The 20,577-nt window shown below is 33.8% G+C and overlaps 1 protein-coding gene across 9 annotated transcripts in view; it reads left to right on the top strand.

The window, feature by feature from the left end:
* B3GALT1 (beta-1,3-galactosyltransferase 1) overlaps positions 1-20,577 on the top strand; it is a 574,903-nt gene that overhangs the window by 48,060 nt on the left and 506,266 nt on the right. The window contains exon 1 of one of the 9 annotated variants that reach the window (XR_004955561.1): positions 7,817-8,260. The exons of the other annotated variants lie outside the window; for them this stretch is intronic. The gene's annotated coding sequence lies outside the window, so the exon portion shown is untranslated. Of the gene's footprint in view, positions 1-7,816; positions 8,261-20,577 lie in introns of those variants that run through there. 9 annotated transcript variants of the gene reach the window in all.

Here is a 20,577-nt window from a genome sequence, read left to right as displayed (position 1 = left end):
CATAATTTAAAAATATAAAATTTTCATCATGCCTTAGGATTTAACCAAAAGACGTTTCCTGAAACATTGAGACAGTTTCAAATGAACGTTCTAAGTTATCCAAAATCAAGTTCAAAATCACCTCTGTTGTAAGAAAATATAGACAAAAGTGTTAATTATGGAATTTTTGCAGCAATAATGTTGTTTGGGAGCTATCTTCAATACTTAAACCACGGCCAGGAGTAAGCCATTAAGTCAAAGTCCTTGGGATCCTCCAGTTGTAATTTAAATTATGTAGCCATTTGATTGTGGTTTGTCATGTCTTAGTCCTTTCAGGCTAATATAAACAAAAACACCATAGATGGAATGGCTTATAAACAACAGAAATTTATTTCTCACATTTCTGGTGGCTGGGAAGTCTAAAGTCAAGGTGCTGGCAGATTCAATGTCTGATGAGAGTCTGCTTCCTGGTTCATAGAGAGCCGTCCTCTTGCTGTGTCCTTACAAGCTGGAAGGTGTGAGGGAGCTCTCTGGAGTATCATAAAGAAATCATTCATCTTATAGGGGACTTCTTTCCCATTCATGAGGGTGGATCCATCACTAATGGACTTAGAAGCCTAGAGATGGAAAAGGATGAACCTAACTGGATGAAACTATAGGAAGCTTCTTTTTACTTTATTGACCATTAGGAATTCCTAAAGCAAATTCAGTTTTGCAAGAAATGCCCTTTGCCAAGGGGGCTTCTAACCAGCGCTGTCTCTCCGATTATCAGATTATCTTCCCAAATGGTTTCTAGGAATTGTTTTTGAGGTTTTGCATCACAAGGTTTTTTGTTATTATTGTTGTTTTTGCTTTCTTTCATAGGAAAATTAAATTTTGTGTGTACTGTATCACTCTTCAAACTCTGTGACTTGAGATTCACAAGAACTGATTATACTTGAAATTGGCTTTACATTTTTCAATATCACTGTCAGTGCCAGTAGAGTTTATATAAAAGTATGGATAGAATGGATTCCTACAAAATCTGTAATTCTGTTTTGTCTTGGGTTTAGTATCCATAGGCTTTCTGCTTTTCCTTAAAAGTATCACTTATGTCTGTGACCAGGTAAAAAAAGAAAATAGAAAATAATTCATGTATCTTTTTTCCTGGAAGAGTTGAATTAGTATCTAGAAGACTCAAACGTATTAATATCTCCAGAAATGAGGTATAGTTTAGAAACACTAATTTAGCGTTTAGGGCTGTAGAAAGAATTGACACTGGTTTTATAGTGTGGATGACCTGGGTAATCATCTCATGCCCAACACTTACTTTATTGTGTGATCTTGGGCATTTCTGAATCTTAATTTCTTCTTCTCTAAAACAGTATTAGTCATTCCCGAATTACAGAGCTGCTGAGATGATCAAAGTTGGCATAGGTAAACCCAAATTTAGCATATCACCTGGCATGTAATATATATTCTGAAAAAGTTAACCCGTAATATTAGGAACAGTAATAGATTTTAAGACAAAAATTTCAGTAAAATTAATACAAGTTTTAAATCACATTGGCACACATGCACACATTTAGCCAGGTTTTTTTTCCTGATGCCTTTTTTATAATTTTATATTGTTTCTTCTGTGTTATGCAACAACACATGAGATGCACCAGAACAATGTTTTGGCAATAAATTCATTTTTTATATTCTTAAAGGACTCTGCTATCTTTAATTGCATACAGTATCTTCATACATAGAAATCAATAAGATAAATTTTATTGACAAAGATCTCATAGGTTAAGATTTGCCAGAAAACAGAGTCAATTGATGGAATCTGGCATGCTTAACCATGTTAACTGAGCTAAATTCAAATTTCTTAGTCTGTTGTTCGATGTCTTCTACGAACTGTTTTCTTCTGCCTCAAACTTATTTTCTAATTCACTTCTTATGTAGACTGAACTTCAGTTTCTAGCAAAATAAATTATTTTTTATTCACTTAGGATATAAGGCAGTTCTACCCCACTCTATTTAACTCATTCTAAAAGGCATTTCTCAAGGTCATCTATTTCAGCAAACCTTTCCAGATTCCTTTACTAAAAGCACTTACTCTTCCTCTAATCCCCATTGTTATTTTTCTATAGAGGTTTTATAATATCTCTCTTTCTACACTGCAGTATAATTATATTTCCCATGTCTCATCTTTCCAGGTATATTAAAAGCCCCTTAAAAGTGGGATCCATGCTTGATTAGTTTTTGTGTTCCTGCAATAATGAGCAGAGGGCTTTACACCTGATAGGTATACCATACTTATTTGTTGAACTGGTCATTCAAAGTTTTCTGTTCAGGATATAGCTATTGAAATATACTAAATGACAGTTGATGAGTTAGATAACTCAGTATGAAGACACAGCCTTATAACTTCTTATATGATTTGTTTTACATTTAATTTATTAAAATAACATAATTGAGGAACCATAAGATAACTGTATTTTTTCAGGCACAATAAAAACAAAACTAAAACCCAAATCATCAAGAAAACTTGTATTTCTGGCTTCCTTGCATGCCTATGATTTTTACATTAATTTCTAATGGAGCATTCTATACTTAAAGCATTAAACAGTTTATCTTTAAAACTCTTCATTTTCCACTATAAATAATATTCAAGAACACAAACCTTAATTCCAATCAGTGTAGTTTATAAATGAAATATAAAAATAGAACTCCATTTATAAAATGCTTTTTACAAAGGGTATGATATCAGTGCAAAGAACTTTAAACGTATCTTTCTACTTGTAATTTCCAATAAAAACTAATCAGCATTTTCACAGGGATAATTTTCAATAAAAACTAATCAGCATTTTCACAGGGATAGCAAGCAAAGTATTATTTTCAGTTTTTTAAATCTTCAGTAGAACATAGTAGTTGAAAAGATTTTAAATGCATGCCAAAGTAACCAGAATCATAATGTAGGTAATTCCACTACTCATTTACGGTGGGCTTTTTGGTAGATTCCTACATCTCTTTGACTTACAGTTTATTCTTCATTTGAAAATGAGGGTAATAACACATTGTCTGCCTACTCTGTGGTTGTTGAGAAGATCACCTTTGATTATAAAAGCAAAGAAATTTTTAATCTTTGAATTGTTTATCAAATATAAATATTATAATTGATTGTAATACTTGTTTGCAGTCTTTTTAAAAAAATTATATCAGTGTGGGTACGGTTCAGGGGCAATTGGACACCTTCCACATGTTCTCAAGAAAAACCTTGTGCTTGATAAAGAACATGCTGGAATGCTCACAAATCTCATTGCATGAAAGAAGCTCAGAGACAGACAATACATATACCCCATTCCCTCTGTATTTGGCACATGTGGACTTTTCTTGGAATTGCCTAGCTATGAGCTACTATGGCCCTTGCGCCTGCGGGCACTTTTCTGTAGTTCAGACCCCACAGAACAAGGGTCAGGGTGCTTCTACTGCAGTATGAAGCAGGGTGCATGCAGCCACACTGTCCACGTGGGTGCCGAGGGTGCCGAGTGGATCCACCAGCAACGGCTGACTGATGCATATGTGAGAGGCTGGATCTTGCATATCTTTCTCCTCTCACTGTAAATAAACACCATACCATTTGAGCTTGGTAAGTGCGTTGTCTATTCTCAGAGACCTTGAATCATGTACTGATCTCTTCCCTGAGTGGCACTTATCTGCCTTTCAACCTTGGCTATACTTGTTATATTCTATCCTGGAGTACAGCCTGACCAGTTAGTGAACCAATATCATTTCAAGTTTTATTGTCATACTGGAGGTGTATTATAACTTCTCCATGTTGTTGCAGATTAAGAAGCTATTCTACAGCAAAAATGTACCTCATGACAATAAAATCAGCCTTTGCAATTTTGCATTAATTCTTGTTTATGGCATAAAACATAAAAAGCAGTTTTGCCTTGGAAGGCTGACTTAGCTTTATGAAAAGAGATTTGGTATGGCAAATCAAATAAAGTATACAAGTATGTGTGGAAGAATGGTCAAGATGAAAAGCTTACTTAGGGTTTAGGAATATTGTTATATTTCTGAAGTTTGCATGTGTAATGAGGAACATAGTGATAACAGAAAATAAGATGGAGGTCACGGGCACTGAAAACTTTGAGGAATATGAACCGATCCACTTCTTTTTCTCCCTTTCCATGCCTCCCTCTGTTGTTTTGAAGTGTTATCTATGTTCACTAACATGGGTATAAAGACATGTACAATTGCTACTCTATTTGATTTTGATCTTTGACACAGCTAATGAGCCGATGTTGTGGATTAATAGCTATAACTAGTGTGACTGGCAGAATCTTCCATTTCTATGAGATAAGAAAGTTCTTTATGGGTTTTGTTAAAAGACCATTGCTATTTGCTTCTCTTCATTATCAATGTATTAAGCAATATGTGAATATTTTGTTTCTCTCTTTGATATAGACAAGTCTATAGGGTTTGTTTATATAAGTCGATCAGGAGTATGTGAGATAGTTCACAAAATGTGCACTGTACCAAGAGGAGGAAGGATGTATGCAATAAGTACTAGTGGTTATATTTAATAATCTGGTATAGATAGTCCAAAGAATATATGAAAGTGATGGATTACCCACAGTATCAAAGGGAGAACTGACTATTAAGCAGACATCTTTCATCTTCTGGGAAACAAGAATTAGTGCAAAATTGTAAAAGCTGATTTTTATTGTCATGAGATACATTTTTGCTGTAGAATAGCTTCTTAATCTGCAACAACATGGAGAAGTTATAATACACCTCCAGTATGACAATAAAACTTGAAATGATATTGGTTCACTAACTGGTCAGGCCGTACTCCAGGATAGAATATAACAAGTATAGCCAAGGTTGAAAGGCAGATAAGTGCCACTCAGGGAAGAGATCAGTACATGATTCAAGGTCTCTGAGAATAGACAATGCACTTACCAAGCTCAAATGGTATGGTGTTTATTTACAGTGAGAGGAGAAAGATATGTAAGATCCAGCCCCTCATATATACATCAGTCAGCCATTGCTGGTGGATCCACTCGGCACCCTCGGCACCCACGTGGACAGTGTGGCTGCATGCACCCTGCTTCATACTGCAGTAGAAGCACCCTGACCCTTGTTCTGTGGGGTCTGAACTACAGAAAAGTGCCCGCAGGCTCAAGGGCCATAGTAGCTCATAGCTAGGCAATTCCAAGAAAAGTTCACATGTGCCAAAGAATCTTACGACAGTAATTATAATATTCTGGTAATGAGACATAATGTAATAAATAGTAAACAGTGAGATTTTTGGGTGCTAATCAATTATTACTAATGGAGACTTAAAAAGAAGCCCTCTGGGGGAAAGTTAAGGGCGAGGAAGCAGAAATGACAGCGATTATATCTCTGTATTGTAAGTATGTAAGATTTTCACCAGTTTATCATTATTGATCAAACTGTGAGAATAAATGAGTTTCCTTCAGAGGCTAGGGTTTCACTCAAATGGTAATAAGGTAAAAGTAGTCTGCCTCTTTTATTTCCTCTCTCAATTGGGGAAGAGAACTAATTGTATGAGATGAGGGGAAACATTGATTTTCAAGAATTTTATTTGGGGTTTGCGATTTGAGGTCTCGATGTGGTATATTTTGGGTGCAAGATTATTGGTCAGGGTTGCAAGTGTAGGATCAACAATTTGTTCATAGTGTCCACCAAAACTTAAGCCATATATATATATATATATATAAAATATATATATATATATTATATATATATAATATATATATATATTTTTTCCTAAGGTGGTGGAATATCTTATCCATTCTCTCTCTCTCTCTCTCTTTCTACACACACACACACACACACACACACACACACACACGTTATATAAATATATATACAAGTTATATATATATATATACAAGTTATATATATATATACACAAGTTTTATATATATATATATACACACACACACACACACACACACACACAGGATATATGTGTGTGTGTGTGTATGTGCGTGTATATATATACCTGATAGCCAAATCAGGACAAATATGAATATCATGAGGGGTAATCTTTTTTATTACTATAGCTAGTATCGTTGCAAAATCTGAGTACATTAGATAATTAGCAGTATAAAATATATATTCTGAAATTTTGAAATGTATCAGTTTTGGAGATTTGCATGATTTTTTTAATTTCCTGTGTTTCACTGTTCGTACCTGGCTAAGTCACTTGGAATACCTAATATATGCCTAATATGTGCTATGTTTGCTGTTTATCTGATACCTTCTAGAGTTTAGGGGCAAGAATTTAGCATTGCAGTTTCGAATGATGGAATGCCAAGCCTCCTTTTATTTCCTGTGATAATAAAGGATGGCATAGTCATAACTATGGTTCATCAATGAGAACAGTGAAATCTTACAGAGCTAGTTCAATTCATAAAAGCATGAAATGTGGATGTGGATATACTTTTCTAGTATTTTTCTTGTTTTGGAAAGATGCTGCCATTTTGACACATAGTCTCAGGATGTAATAAGTCATGAGGAAGTTTTCACTAACTGTGTTTCAGCTTCTTTGGTAGGCACATTTTAGAACAATGCCCTGCTCAAGTTGTCAAGCTATGTAATAGCTCTTAGTTTTGTATACATATTTTCCTGACTTGTCGTCAAGCCATAGTACCATCCTTTCTTTAAAATAGCTAAAGCCTCTTCAAGTTATTGTCAACTTTTCTTATTTCTTCCCTCTCATAGTAATATATCCACAAGTATAATTGTTTTTTTCTTTGTGAAATCTTTTGCGACTGTTCTTTTCTTTCTACTTCCTTTGCCACTGCTTAGGCTAAGACCCTTATAACGTAGTTTATTAAGAACCCATTAACAGGACTATATGCGTCATCTATCATAATATTCCATGAAAATTATTCTGTACTTCAAAATCTTTCAATTGCCTCCCATTGCCTGTACCACATTTACTGTCTGCCTGTGCAGTTTAACTCTAACTTATTTTTCCGTCTTTATTGCTTATAATGTCATTATACCAACCATCGATTCCCAGTAAATTGATGCACTAGAACATACCACAAAGTCTAGATTGTCACCACGTTTTTTGTTCATTCAGTTCTTTCTCTTCTTCCTTTTCTTAAAAAATCTAAATTCTTCCCTCTCCTTCGTGGCTAACCTCAAGTCTTATCTCCTCTATAAAGTCTTGCTAAATTCATCAGTGTTGCCCCAACAATAACTACAGTTATGAGGCTTTAAATTATATAATGTAGGAGACTAGCTAAATTTATCATGTAGAACATGGTCAGTAAACATGAGTTTCTTTACTTCCACTCTTTTCAACATATGTCTCAGGACGATAATGCATTTTCAATTTAACCTTGCAGGTAACTATCTCAAGGACTATCGAAAGTTCTCAGAGCCCTACAAGTAATTTGCAAATTACAGTTAGTCTAAAAGTGGAAACTGGGTTGATTAAAATTGTATTGCATAGGTGAGGAACTGAGGGTTGAATGGGCTCAATGCTCTCATGAGCTATGCTAACTTGCAAAGTTGAATTTGTTGAGTAACTGTAAAATGTACCTATGTATTATATTAACAACTTTACAGGGTCAATAAGTACAGAATATTGTCTAGAAATATTAGTCTTTTGCTTTCAGGAAATCTGAGATATGTATAATGTTTAAAGATAATGTCATTTTATATATACTTCTGGATTTACTGTTCAATATTAGCCTCCTACCATTTATCTTTCATGAAAAATATTTATTGAACTATTTAAGGTATGAAACTATTTACTAAAACTAGTTCTTGACCTTGTTTTTTATATTTCTGAAATTCAGAATACCTTTTCTTTATAATTATTTTTCAGTCTTATGATTTTTAGTCCAAATGATTTTTCTCAAACGCTAAGTTTAAAATGTGTGCAATTATTTTGAACATTTGTACTGAATTCCAGTTATCAATGATGGACATTTTTAATGTAATAAAATGTAGAAAAATGAGCATTCACAGCTTTCTTTCCTTAAAAAGGAAAACTCATGATAACTCTCCTGAGACATTTTCAGTGTTGAAGAAAGAGACCAAGCCCTAACATGAAGGGTGACTCGTACAATACAGTGTTTCCAGGTTTGCCGCAGTAATGTGTACAGCAACTGAGTATATCGAATTTTCCAGGGAAAATGAGAAACGAGGCACAACTGGTGGAGTGTGAAATCCTAGATTGGTTAAACCTCCTCCAGCAGGATAGTCACCACCCTACTGCTCACCTCCGCTCACTGAAGGAGTTGCTCTAGATCTGATGGTAAGGTCGATAGTTCATTTACAACACATTGTGAGCAGTGGCGTCTGAAATGGACATTTTGTGCACATAGCTCAGTACTTGTTGTTACTTTGCTTTTGTACTGACTCCACCAACTAATGAAAATGAAATAAACCCTCAATACACACATATGTCCTTGGCCAAAATTTGGGGAATGACAGATGGATGAGGATGCAGATTAGAGTGATGCATTTGACTTTTTAATGTATCATTGTTCTAAAACTGTAGCGTAAGGTGTATGATTTTTCATAGCAGATATAAATGTATTAATGTAATTGTGCTAAATTACATTTCTTCTATCATTCTAATTTTAAATTTCTGTGTTCTAACACTGAGTGGGTTGGAGTATGTAAAAAATGCATACTATTGAAAGTCATATTTAAAGAAAGCTGATTTTGAATCTTTTTGTAAAGTGAAATTTTTGGTAATCTAAAAAATGTAATTTTTTTTAACATGTTCTAGAATTAGAACATAGTGGTTCTAATTTTATTTATATTCTAGAATTTAAGAATTTTCTAATAGATGTGAATAAGGTAACTGCTAAAGTTTGGTTTTAATAAAATATACATAGTCATGTATTTGTTAAATGTATTATATATATTCATTTATATAAACTACTACACTTGTGATGCATGTTTCAATGATTTGCAAGGATAGTGGGTTATCACAACTTCAGAGTACTATTACACTAGCATTAGATTTTTAATAAATGTGCTTAATAGAGGTCTTGGACTACTATTTGATTTGGGCAGTGGTTGCAATACTAGACCAAATTAGAATTCGTGTATTCTGTAATGTTACCAATATCAAGTAAAACTCTTCTATTTTTGTGCAACTTGGGTTCATCTTTCATTTTTTCCATTGAACCCCTGGAACAGCTTTCATGCCAAGTCTAGAATTAGCAAATGAAGTGTAAATAAACTTTGAACAGTAAATTAAAACACACACACACACACACACACACACACACACACAACAGCAGCAGCAGCATATTGGTAGTTTGCAAATAATAACTTATATGAGTCAAGCATCATTAGATTGGCATTTCAGTTCACTGATCATCACACAACAGATAACTCTCAGATGGTTTCATAATTTAAATGTAAGAAAGAAAACCATAGAAATACTGAACAAAAACAAATAGATACACTATTAACCTTGTGTGTAACATGACTTGCAAATAATTTCCTCAGTTTAAATTGTGTATATACATATGTATAACCATGATCATGTACCTGGGAATATACATCTGTACAGAATTATACAGCACTTTTTTAGTGCTTCTAGGACTTTGCATTGCATACAAGTTATATAAAGTGTATAATAAGTACACAACCACATTTACATTTAATACTATTCAAAATTTGTATTTTAATATTTATCTTGACAGTTCTTTGACTTTTCCAAGTTTCATCAATTAACTTGCATTTCTTTTGTATTCTTTTTTTTAAGTAGAATAGGTGCAAAATATTTAATTCATGTCAGAAATCCAGGAGAAAAATTTGTGATTAAATAAGAAAGGCAAACATTTAATTTTTTTTTCTTTTGGAAGTTGGTTTCAGTGTTGTTGTTATTATTATTAGTAGTAGTATTTTAAATGCCAAAACATAATAGCACTGGTATCTATGTTAGCTTTACTCTAAAATAGAACATTTGCTGTACTAAGTCACATTTGGATACAATTTGTCACTCGGATAGTTTGTTAAAGAGGAATTTTCTTCTTTTTTAAATCTCTGCCACTACAACTTTGTGTCAAATAGCCAATCAATTCTGTCAGAGACCAAGATGGTGCTTAAGAAATTGAAAACAGTTCTGCTGACAGGTTCACTATTCATTTCTGACACCTGACTGGTACAATATTGAGCACTTTAATTTATTGAAGTTGCTATTCGGAAAATAAAAGCCAGACATTTTCCTCATGGAACCTATTTCAACATTTCTTTATATCTGTTTGGATACAGTTCATAGCTCTTTAATAAAACATTGAACATTCATCTTTTTAAACTGCAATCTAAATGATAGGCAAAGCTATTAACTAATTTGAATCCAAGATTCATTTTTAACATTTATAGAAATCATGGGATATCAAAAACTAAGCATTTTTAAAGTGTGATCAAATGAATTTTGTTTTATTTGGTTATGTCTTCAAAATGTGGGTATTTTGAACAGGTTTTAAAATGCAAATACCTATTTTTTAAAAGCCCCTTTCACTTATTTCATATAAAAATTATTATTAGGCTTCTTTTTGCAGGGGGTGGGGTAAAACCTATAGATATGTTGATCACTTGGATAAATGCTGGGAACCAGAGCTAAGATGATCAGGAATTGAGTCTGAGCCAATTACCTTAGAAAGAACCAAGATCAAGCAGGAGAAGCAAAATAAGCCCATAAACCCAGAGTCCTAGGAATGGAAGCATGTATGAGGAGCAAGTACAATTTTAGAAAGGAGTGAGAGAAAAAGCATTCTGGGTGATTTTAATGAACCGCATTGAAGTTTAGGACTTACCTTTTTGGCCTGTTCCTTAGAGGTACACTGTTAGATTAAGCTGGTGGAATGACAAAACCTCCATTCTCCCTGATGGATTTTGTTTGGTTCTGTTGGAGACAGTATGTGTAAAGATTTTTTTATCATAGTTTTTAAATTATGAATAAAGCTAAGAAAATTTATCCAGTTTTGTAGAACATGTTGGTAGACTTTTTTCTCAGTAATAATTTTGTTTAACAAAAGGCTCCATTTGAAATTGTCAAACCTTATACTCATTAAATCATACGTTAATAGTCTTTTATTTTGGTGTGGTACCTGACTCACAAACACTACTTTGCACTCCATACACTACTATTATGCTAGAGGATTTTAATAAATTTTACTTGTACAGGTTGTTAATTTCTAGTAAACTAGACATTACTGTTCTTATTGACTATGTAAGCTAACAAAGAATTGCTTTAGCTACAATCATTATTTTAATTCATACTTTACATGCAAAAATCTATTAAAATATTGTAAATTAAAGTAGCTCAAAAATTTGTTATTGCCATTAATTAGTGTCATCTTTAATTGCACACTGAGCCTACATAATAGATTTTAGAATATCCGAAGGCAAAAAATCTTGAATATAACACCCTCCCCAAAACAAAAGCTGCATACTGCTTCCTTCTGTGTTACCCACAGTAAATCTCTGCCATTACCCACAACTGAAGTGATTCTGAAAATTTAGGGTACATACTTTCAGGTACAGTTTAAAAATGTTCATTCCTGACACAGTATGCTTTACACATACACATTGTTTGCATACATCCTGTATAATTCTGACATAAGAGTTCCACAGCTCACATTTTGAGATTGTCATAGTACTGGCTACAGAGGGCAGCTAAGCTGTTGGTGCCAACAGTGCAGCCTGGTGGGAAAGATTTAACTAAAGTTTGGACATTTAGCAGCTTTTTCCTTTTGTCCATTCAGGAATAAAATTTGCACACACTCCCAAAAGAATTTGGCTAAATTCATCTTAAGAAATATGTTTATTGGTCTATACATCTTTGTCCTAAATCTTTTTCTACTGAAGCATTTCTGTGGTTAAACCAAGGAAACATTATGTTCTAATTTCCATGGTAAAAAAAAAAAAAAAAAAAAAAAAAAGCAATCTTTACCACAACAGGAAAACATAATTACTGTTAGTATTAAAATCTTATTAGGAAAACATAGAGCCTTACACTTTGAAAAGAATTAAGATATAATAATCAAGTACTGCCATAAAGAAGCACTCAAAATTCTCTTTCAAATTTCCGTGGACGTTTCTATCTAACTTCTCCATGCATATCTGCTTTTCTTAGAGATGATAGAAAATAAGAGTTAAAACATCCAGACAATGATTCAAATTTAATTTACAAAAGTTTTTCTTTTTTTTTTTTTAAGTCAAAATCAACTAGAATATCAGACGGTTGTATATGAGGAAATGTGAGATATAAAACCTTGATTTTTATATATTTTGACATACAGAATTTGTAGGTTAGCAACTGTAATATTCTGCCAGACAAATAGGTATGTGTGGTAAGCAACTATTTTGCTATTAATAGTGGTGAGGAGTATTTCAAGCATTCTGCTGAATTAAAATTTGGGCAGAGAATATTATTGCTAATAAGGGACTTATTAGCAATAAAGTTCATTTACTATTATTCTAGATACAGGATTAAGTGGTTTGAGAAACACTTCATTGGAACAATTCCTTTAGTAGGAATGATTTTCATCAGTGGTTCCCAGAGTATGCTCTCCCGATCAGCAGCATTGCGTCACCCTGGAACTTCTTAGAACTGCAAATTCCAGGGCCTCACTTTAGAGCTACTGAATCAAACTGTAGGAGATACTTGTGGTTTTCTATGCATTTTTTAAATTTAAGACCACTGATATGCATACATGGAGATGCCATTTGTGGAGGGTCACATATGACCAGTTGCACCATAAGAAAATTCTATATGAATCATCTCTTCCAAATGATACAGAGAAAATTCTTCAATAAGGAAGAAAAAATAAAGTGATCCAGCAAAAACTGACAATGCATGGTAGTGTGGAAACCACAAGATGCAAATGGAACAGAGATTAAAGTCAGGTGTTTAGTCAGGGTGCTGGCAGTGGCTGTGCTTCTGTATACACGGCAGATTGTGATCCATGAACAAAAATCCAAAAGGACAAATCGAAAGAAAAAAAATCTGTGCTTATCCTTTGTCAGAACATCTTACTACTTAGCATTCTTGGTGACTATTCATCTGTTTCCTTCTTGTCAGCATGCTGACAACCAGCACCAATCAACACTTATTCCTGTTTCCTTGTTTTTCTCCTCTGTTTTTCTTTCTAAAATCTTCTTTGTCTCAAATTAGAGTTTCAGATTCTAAGAAAATTACCTGTAGCAGAGTTAAAAAAAAAAAAAACCCCACATATTTCACAGTTTAAGCTATATGGTTTATTGTAAGTCCTCTTTTTACATAAAATTATGTAAAGTTATACATAGATTCTTTATAATGAATAAACTATTCCACTTTTGACTTTAAAAAGTCTTTAGACTTTGCATGACTGACAAAAATAATGTTACATAAGAATACGAAGAAAATGTAATTAGTGCCATGAGATAGATCTATATTCCACCTCTTTTTCTATCTGGCTTTATTCTCTTTTCTTACTTTTCTTATTTCTGCCTATCTGTACACATTAACTTCTTGTAACTCTAAAATGTTACATTTCATTTTTCACTTCATTATCCATGTCCTTACTTTCCTTCTTTTCCAAGTTTTCTGTTTTAAAAGGAGCATTTGTTCCCCAAATCTTGGGTATAAGATCCCTTTTCAATTCATTTTCTCATTCACTCATTCACGTATTCATTTTTTGTTTCTCCAGGTTTATTTAATTACACTGCTATTTTTTCATCCACATCCTTTTGTCTCTTTGCTGTGGTCTGTCCTTTTTTTTTTTTTCCTGCTGGGCAGTACTTAACTGTCTTTTGATCTCGCCCATCTGAGCACCTTCTAATATTGTAATTTTTTCTTTCACTTTCTTCTCATTTTCAGTCTTTTTTCAATAAAGTAGTTAATGCTTTGAGAAAAGTACATACTATATGTGAAGTTCTAAACATATGCTCATCGTAGCAAGATGAGTAAATTATGGTTCTTGCCCACAAAAAGGGAAGCATGCACAATGACTTTTGACTCAGATCTAAAATGTATCCTGTCCAGTATCAGCTGAGCCCTCAATATTTGATGATAATGATTTTACTCATCCTTACTTTTAACACTTTTATACTTGCCTCGTTTTCCTCCCTCAAAGCCCTGTCTAGTGTTCTCTATCGTTAGAAGATAGCCTTGCCTCCAGATTTACAGATATCATTAGTCATACAATTTCTTATTTTTTCAAATCCCTCCCCTTCTTCCTCCTCAAGTCCATGGTTCTCCTGGTAAACCTTGCAGTCCATCTAAAGGTGGATGCCTTCCTCCTTATTTCTGTTGTTTCTCTTACTGTTCTTATACACGCATGTACACTTAGACAGCACTTGTGCTTTGTATTTACCGTCAGTGTGGATAATAGCTGATATCTTCGTTGTGTTTGTCCTTTCAAGTGTGCACAACACGTATATTGCTAGACTAGGTGCAGTCAAAATATGCATGACATCCTCTTAAAACCCACTGTTATTTCCGGGAGCATTGGGGTATTATTTGGACGAAAAATCTGAATGGCTTAAAATTACTTTTAAGAGTGCCTCATTAGTAGGTGGAAAATTTTTTCTTGGGTTTTAAATGTCTGAAGTGTAATGACAGTAACAAAATGTGAGCTATAGGATTTCGCTTTCTCAGATGGGCATTGCACTATGTCTGATTTTTTGATATTAATACAGACTCCAAAATAGTTTTAGAATTTCTTGATACAGGTGGTTTCTGGGGCTTCAGAGAATGAATTACAATTCAGGAGTTAGACCTAGAGAATTGCATTTAGGACCTTCCCCCACCTTCCTTCATTAGATCAGGAACTGAAATCTAAGAATAGTCTTGGAGTGGGAAGAGATCAGGAAGAGTTATGTTCTTCCTGCCCTTTCAGTTTGGAGCATTTGGTAAAGCTACCAAAACAAAAAACAAAAAAACTGGAAACCTGGCTTCAAAAACTAGCTTAACACATAGGTTATGTATCATTTGGTCTCACTAAAGTTTGAAGAGTTTATTCCATTATGAAAGGAACAGAGATACTGGCTCCTACATATCTATTGTTGTTATTGCTGCTGCTGTTACTGTCACGATATTTTTCTTAATCACCCATAGTTTACAAGATGCTGAAAAGAAGATATAAGAAGATTATATCTCTTTCCTTAGGGAGCTTATATTCATAATATGATATAAACACACACACACACGTAAAATGCCTTTTTCAAAATTCTTGAGGAGAAAAAAAATCTGCCGTGTTTTGCTGTTTTGAATCTCTTGTTTCTTTCATTTTATTTCTTCTGAGTGGAAATATAAAAACAAATTGCCCTAAAATCTCTAAACCATAAAAATGAAGGCATACTTACTAATATGGCATGCAAAAGAAATCAGGGTGATAATAGTGATAATAACTTCCATTTATTGAATGCCTTTGTAGTGCCTGTAACTATAAGTACTTACACAAAACAGCATGGAGGAAGTAGTTATCCCTAACTTATGTAGAATGAAACTGAATCTCAGAATGATTAAGTGACTGGCCAAAGGCTACATACATGTGAGATTCTTGTGTTCCTTTTGTATAGCAATTTAGAAAGCATCAGAAGAAAGAGCAAAATTACTCTCAGAGAACAACATTGAAGAATGTAGTATCAAAGACACATTGTAAAGTTTGAGAAAATTTTTTGAAAGACCAGTAAGTTTGAAGTACTTCGTAATTGCTTCTCTAAAATGAAAACAGTTCCATTCTGTGTACAAACTGCTGGCAACTGTGGCTCACCAACTTGAAATCATGTACAAAATTCAGTATATTGGTGCAAAAAATTTAAGTTACCTCTTTGGTTCCAAAAGGTTACTTTCATGTAGGTAGTAATAAAAAGAAATTAGAATTGGGAGTTAAAAGTAATATGCTAACAGTAAATAGGTTCAGGTCTGTAGAGAATTTTTTAAAGCACTGTGTTTTATGGCATTCGATTTGTACAACAATCCTGTGGGATAGTCAGGATTTAAACATGTGGAAATTGAGACTATGAATAGCCAAGGAACCATACCACACATAAATGGTGGGTCTGGGACAAGAGTCCACATCTTCCGATATCCACTCTTGTGTTCTTCAAAACATATCACGATCCATTAGGAAAAGATCAAGTACAGTGTTTCACCTGACCATTTGTTATCTCGTTATCTTAAAACATAATGACTTAAAACAATAGCAGTTATTTACTTGCTGATATGCCTGCAGTTTGGGCATCACTTTAGGGAGTAGTTCATCTCTATTTTATGGGGCATTAACTGGGGCTGGAGGATCCACTCAAAGGTGGTTCACTTGTATGTGTGCCAAGTTGGTTTAGCTGTTGGTTGGAAGGTCAGCAGGGGCTGTTAGCCAGGGGCTTCAGACCTCCTCATTGTGGGCTCTCCGTGAGGCTCAGAGTAATTGAATTTCTTATTGGGTATCTGGCTTTCTCTAGAGTACAAAAGCAGAGGCTTCCAGGCCTTCTTAAGTCCTTGGCCTAGAACTAGTACAGTATCATGTTCATCACATTCTATTGGTTAATACCAGTCACAGGTCTAGTCTAGACTTAAAAGGGAAGAGGCTACACCTTGCATAAATAATGGGAAGCATAGTCCACTGGGGGCTACTGATGTAACTGACTTTAATATTATGTAGAATTCAGAATATTATGACAAAAGACAGACACAGTACACATTTTCGAAAGGTTTCCACCAAGTCAGGCATTTGTAAAAATAAATTTCAGTTAATGGGAAATATTCTTTAATTCCTCCAGTGAGCCAGATAAAGAATCCACTGTAATTTGAAAAGAATTCTAAAATAATAACTGTATATTTTTCTTTTAGCAATTTGGTAATCTGACTTGTTAGATCTTTTCAGTGATGATATGATTCACTACCCATTGCTTAGTATTGGATCTTTTTTGGGAAAGTGTCCAACATTTTCTACCATTCTCTGCTGGGTATAGAGCCAAGAGAGTAGCCCCTCATTCATATCACTGCGTTATCTTGGAGAAATCACTTATGTTTCATAGAGGAACATTTTTGAAGAATCTGCTAATAAAATATTTTAGAGATGAGCTGTAGATTCATGTCTAATGTATCCGGTTCTCTTCAGGAAGAGGAACCTGCAATCCTATTAAGAACTGAAAAATCAACTATTGTCTCCAACTTTACATCTGGGAAAGGCAATGAAGTTCTTTTCAGTTAAACATATAGATTGGCCCAAAAGAAGTTTGATCAAAAATTTGAACATTTATTTGCCCGCTAAATAAAATGCCACATACAACTCTCCCCTGAGTAAGACTAGCCTCTTTCATGGGATGTGTATTAAATACTATGTATTCCTTGCTAACATCCCCTTACACTAGTCTAGTAGTCATTCTTTAAATCATAAATAAGAATCTCTTAGGTATTTCAAGGGATAGTAAATCAAATATAACAGGACTTCAAAAGCAAGAATTTTCCCATTTATTCTTCTAACAATCTCAGCACAAAAAGGAATTTTCTGTCCATGAACACTAAACCGTAGCACTCTATGAATGCTCCTTCATGTAGCAGCCAGGCTAAACAGCCAAAAGACCAAATAGCTATAAGGAATACTTTTTTCTAAGAATGAGAAGACCAGAAAATGCGAGGGCTCTGGAAGCAGTTAAATTGGAGCCAAGGAAAACTAATTTGAGGGAAAAATTGTCTTTTGGAGCATGTGACCAGAGTGCTCAAGTTCACACAAGTTGATAGGTGCCTTGAAGTTTTGTTCCATTTTTTTCCTTTATTACTTTACTTAACAAGTAAGGGATGTGTACTTTAAGTCCAGAGGCTATTAATAAAAATGAAATTTCGTTTAGTCATTATTGCACTGAAACATAGATCCTGAGTCTTCAGATTTTAGAAGCCTTAAGCTTCACCGTTTCCACACCATGATTTCTATTGTTCCTTGTCTTTATGTCCTTCACCTGGTTCCCTAGATGGTAGGAGTAGCTAAGACAGATATTATCACTTCATGGTTTAACAGAAATTATGTGAATAAAATGAAACTCTCAGCCAGAATTTGCCACATATGATCCAGACAACCCTCGTTTTTCAATTCTGCAAAAGTCTGACACTTTTGTTGCTCCTACTTAAGCAGTTTTCAGAGAGGAATCACACTCACCTGAAACATCTGATGAGGAAACATTAATTAAGACTTTATATGATTCACAATTAAGTCTCTAAATTTAACCTTGTCTGTGTTCAAATAAATATTATCCTTACTATTGATAGGTCTGTTATCAATCCATGCTCTTTTGAGTCCGGATCCTTGACTCTCCTTGGTTCCACTGCAAAATGCTGCAGTTTTGATTTTTTTTTTTAATATGCAAGTTATGGCTTTTCTTCCCAACTCCACCCTTATCAGTATTCTTAAGATGGGATGCAAAGCAACCAGTTTAAAATGAGGAATTTATCACTAAATCAATTATTCATAGGGAATCAGCTTGACTGTCTTTTATCAAAAAATTTACTTTTTTAATCCAAAGGGAATAAGATCTTTTTGTATTGGGTAGATACAACTCATATCGTATGTGTGTTTGTGTATAACTCAGTATTTTTGAACAGGACAGAGATCAGTCTATTTTCATGCATGCTGAGCTTTGCATAGTAAGACCTCTATGTACTGATATGTGCATGACAAAATAGAGTGAAGTCGGTTTGGAGGCCTTGCCTTTTACTATCCGCATATTCAGAAGAGTAGGAAAGAGTAAGGGAGTACAATACTCTATGACTTCAAACCACAACATGGGGAAATCAAATGAAAATTTGCTAAGAATGATAGTGTTTGAAATATTTTGTATTTATTAGTTGTGTGAAAGATGGGAGAGGTTTTCAGGGAATGGCAGTAGCATAGAGGTTTTATTTTAAATGATATCAGACAATATTAAAGTTTGAAGTATTGCACTGAATAAACTAGAGATAGGAAAATATTTGACATCAGCTCACTACTAAGTCAACTGAGCTGTGAAACAGTTGAGTAAAAATATATACCTTACAAAGGTAGTGGTAGTAATACTCAATTTTGTTTTAACCATTCAAGCATGGATGGGAGTACATTAAGTGGAGGAAATGAGGCTAGGGTGATTTTATAGGTCTGGAACAGGATTGCTTTTAGCTTCAGTACAGCATGTACAGCAGCCAACAAGGAAAGGGATATGTGACATTAAGTACTATAGTGGTTATGATTAAATAAGAACTAAGTTTTAGAGGGTATCTTAGCAGGATCACATTGGACCAATGAACAAAGTGAAATTCAACATAGTACAGATAAAAAATACTATCCTTTATTAAAATTATTTTTACTTATTTTTGGAAGGCGCTAAAGATTGTGTGTGTGTGTGTATGACAGTTAAATTAACAAAATAAGCTGGAAGACTTACTTTCATTACTGAGACTTTGTAATCCTCTATGTTTTTATTTTGTTTGTTTCTTTTTTTTTTTTTTTTAATAATGGAAGCAGTGATGGCTGAAATTAACTGTAATTAAATGCAAAGCAAATTGGTGTTCATTTTTTTAAGCCAAAGTTTTTATTGCTATACAAATGTTAGTGCATTCCCATTGCTTGTATTATGAGATTTTAATATACTTTACAATGATCATGCAAATACCTCATTACCGTATATACATAGGAGTTTAGTTTAGATTTCAGTTTCTTAAAGGGCCAAGATTGTATTCATTTAACTACTGAGCCTGTGTATATGATGGTTAATTTTGTTAAGCATATTTCTTGCAGAGGCATATTTAATACCTCATGATAATGTTTGCAAGGACAGAGTGACAGAACCAGGAATTCCTATAACATTAACATTCAATGAACAGTGACTAAACATATACTCTGTGCCAGTTCAATGCTAGGCCCTGTGGAAAGAAAATGAAGAAGATAGAGCCTAAACTCCAGCAGAGTTACATACACTCAAACTCAATTTTGGTGATTTTGTGATAGGAAGATTAATCTCCTGGAGGAATTAGAGAATTAAAGAATGGCTACTTCTGATGGAAAGGCATTGAGGTGGGATAAGAAGGTAGAAAACATAGGTAGATATAATTAATTGGTGATATTCTAATTATTTATTTGGGTTCTACATGGTATTTGTTATTTTTTAAAATAAAGATACCTTATTTATCGATTTTGTGTACCTAATATCCTCATAAGGAAGTGGAGCAATAGTGATGTAATAGAGATGGAAGGAATAAGAAGGCACAGCAATCAATGGGAAGAACTATTGCAAAATTTCTTCTAATTTGTATTCACAAGAATAGTTGCTCTATGAGGGCGGAGTTTTTGGTGTGCATATTTTTGTTCACTGCCATATCTTTGGTGCCTTGTACACAGTATGCGCTTAAAAACATTTTTTAATGTTGACATAGTATGTCATAAAATTCTAGTCATTTAAGTCACACATCTTTAATTTCTTTCAAAATTTTATAACTATGTTTCTATACTAAAGAGTATATATTACTGAAAGGGAAACAAGTTCTTTAAGATCTAAATGTTGTATTTTTGTTATCAATTCTAAAATTTCTAATGAGAGATGAACTTTTAGGCAAATATTAGAGATTTTAAAACATTTGTTAACAAAATAAAATGG

Source organism: Rousettus aegyptiacus, unplaced genomic scaffold (genome assembly GCF_014176215.1).
Source record: "Rousettus aegyptiacus isolate mRouAeg1 unplaced genomic scaffold, mRouAeg1.p scaffold_m13_p_2, whole genome shotgun sequence".
Lineage (NCBI taxonomy): Eukaryota > Metazoa > Chordata > Mammalia > Chiroptera > Pteropodidae > Rousettus > Rousettus aegyptiacus.
This window is presented reverse-complemented; position numbering and strand designations above follow the sequence as displayed.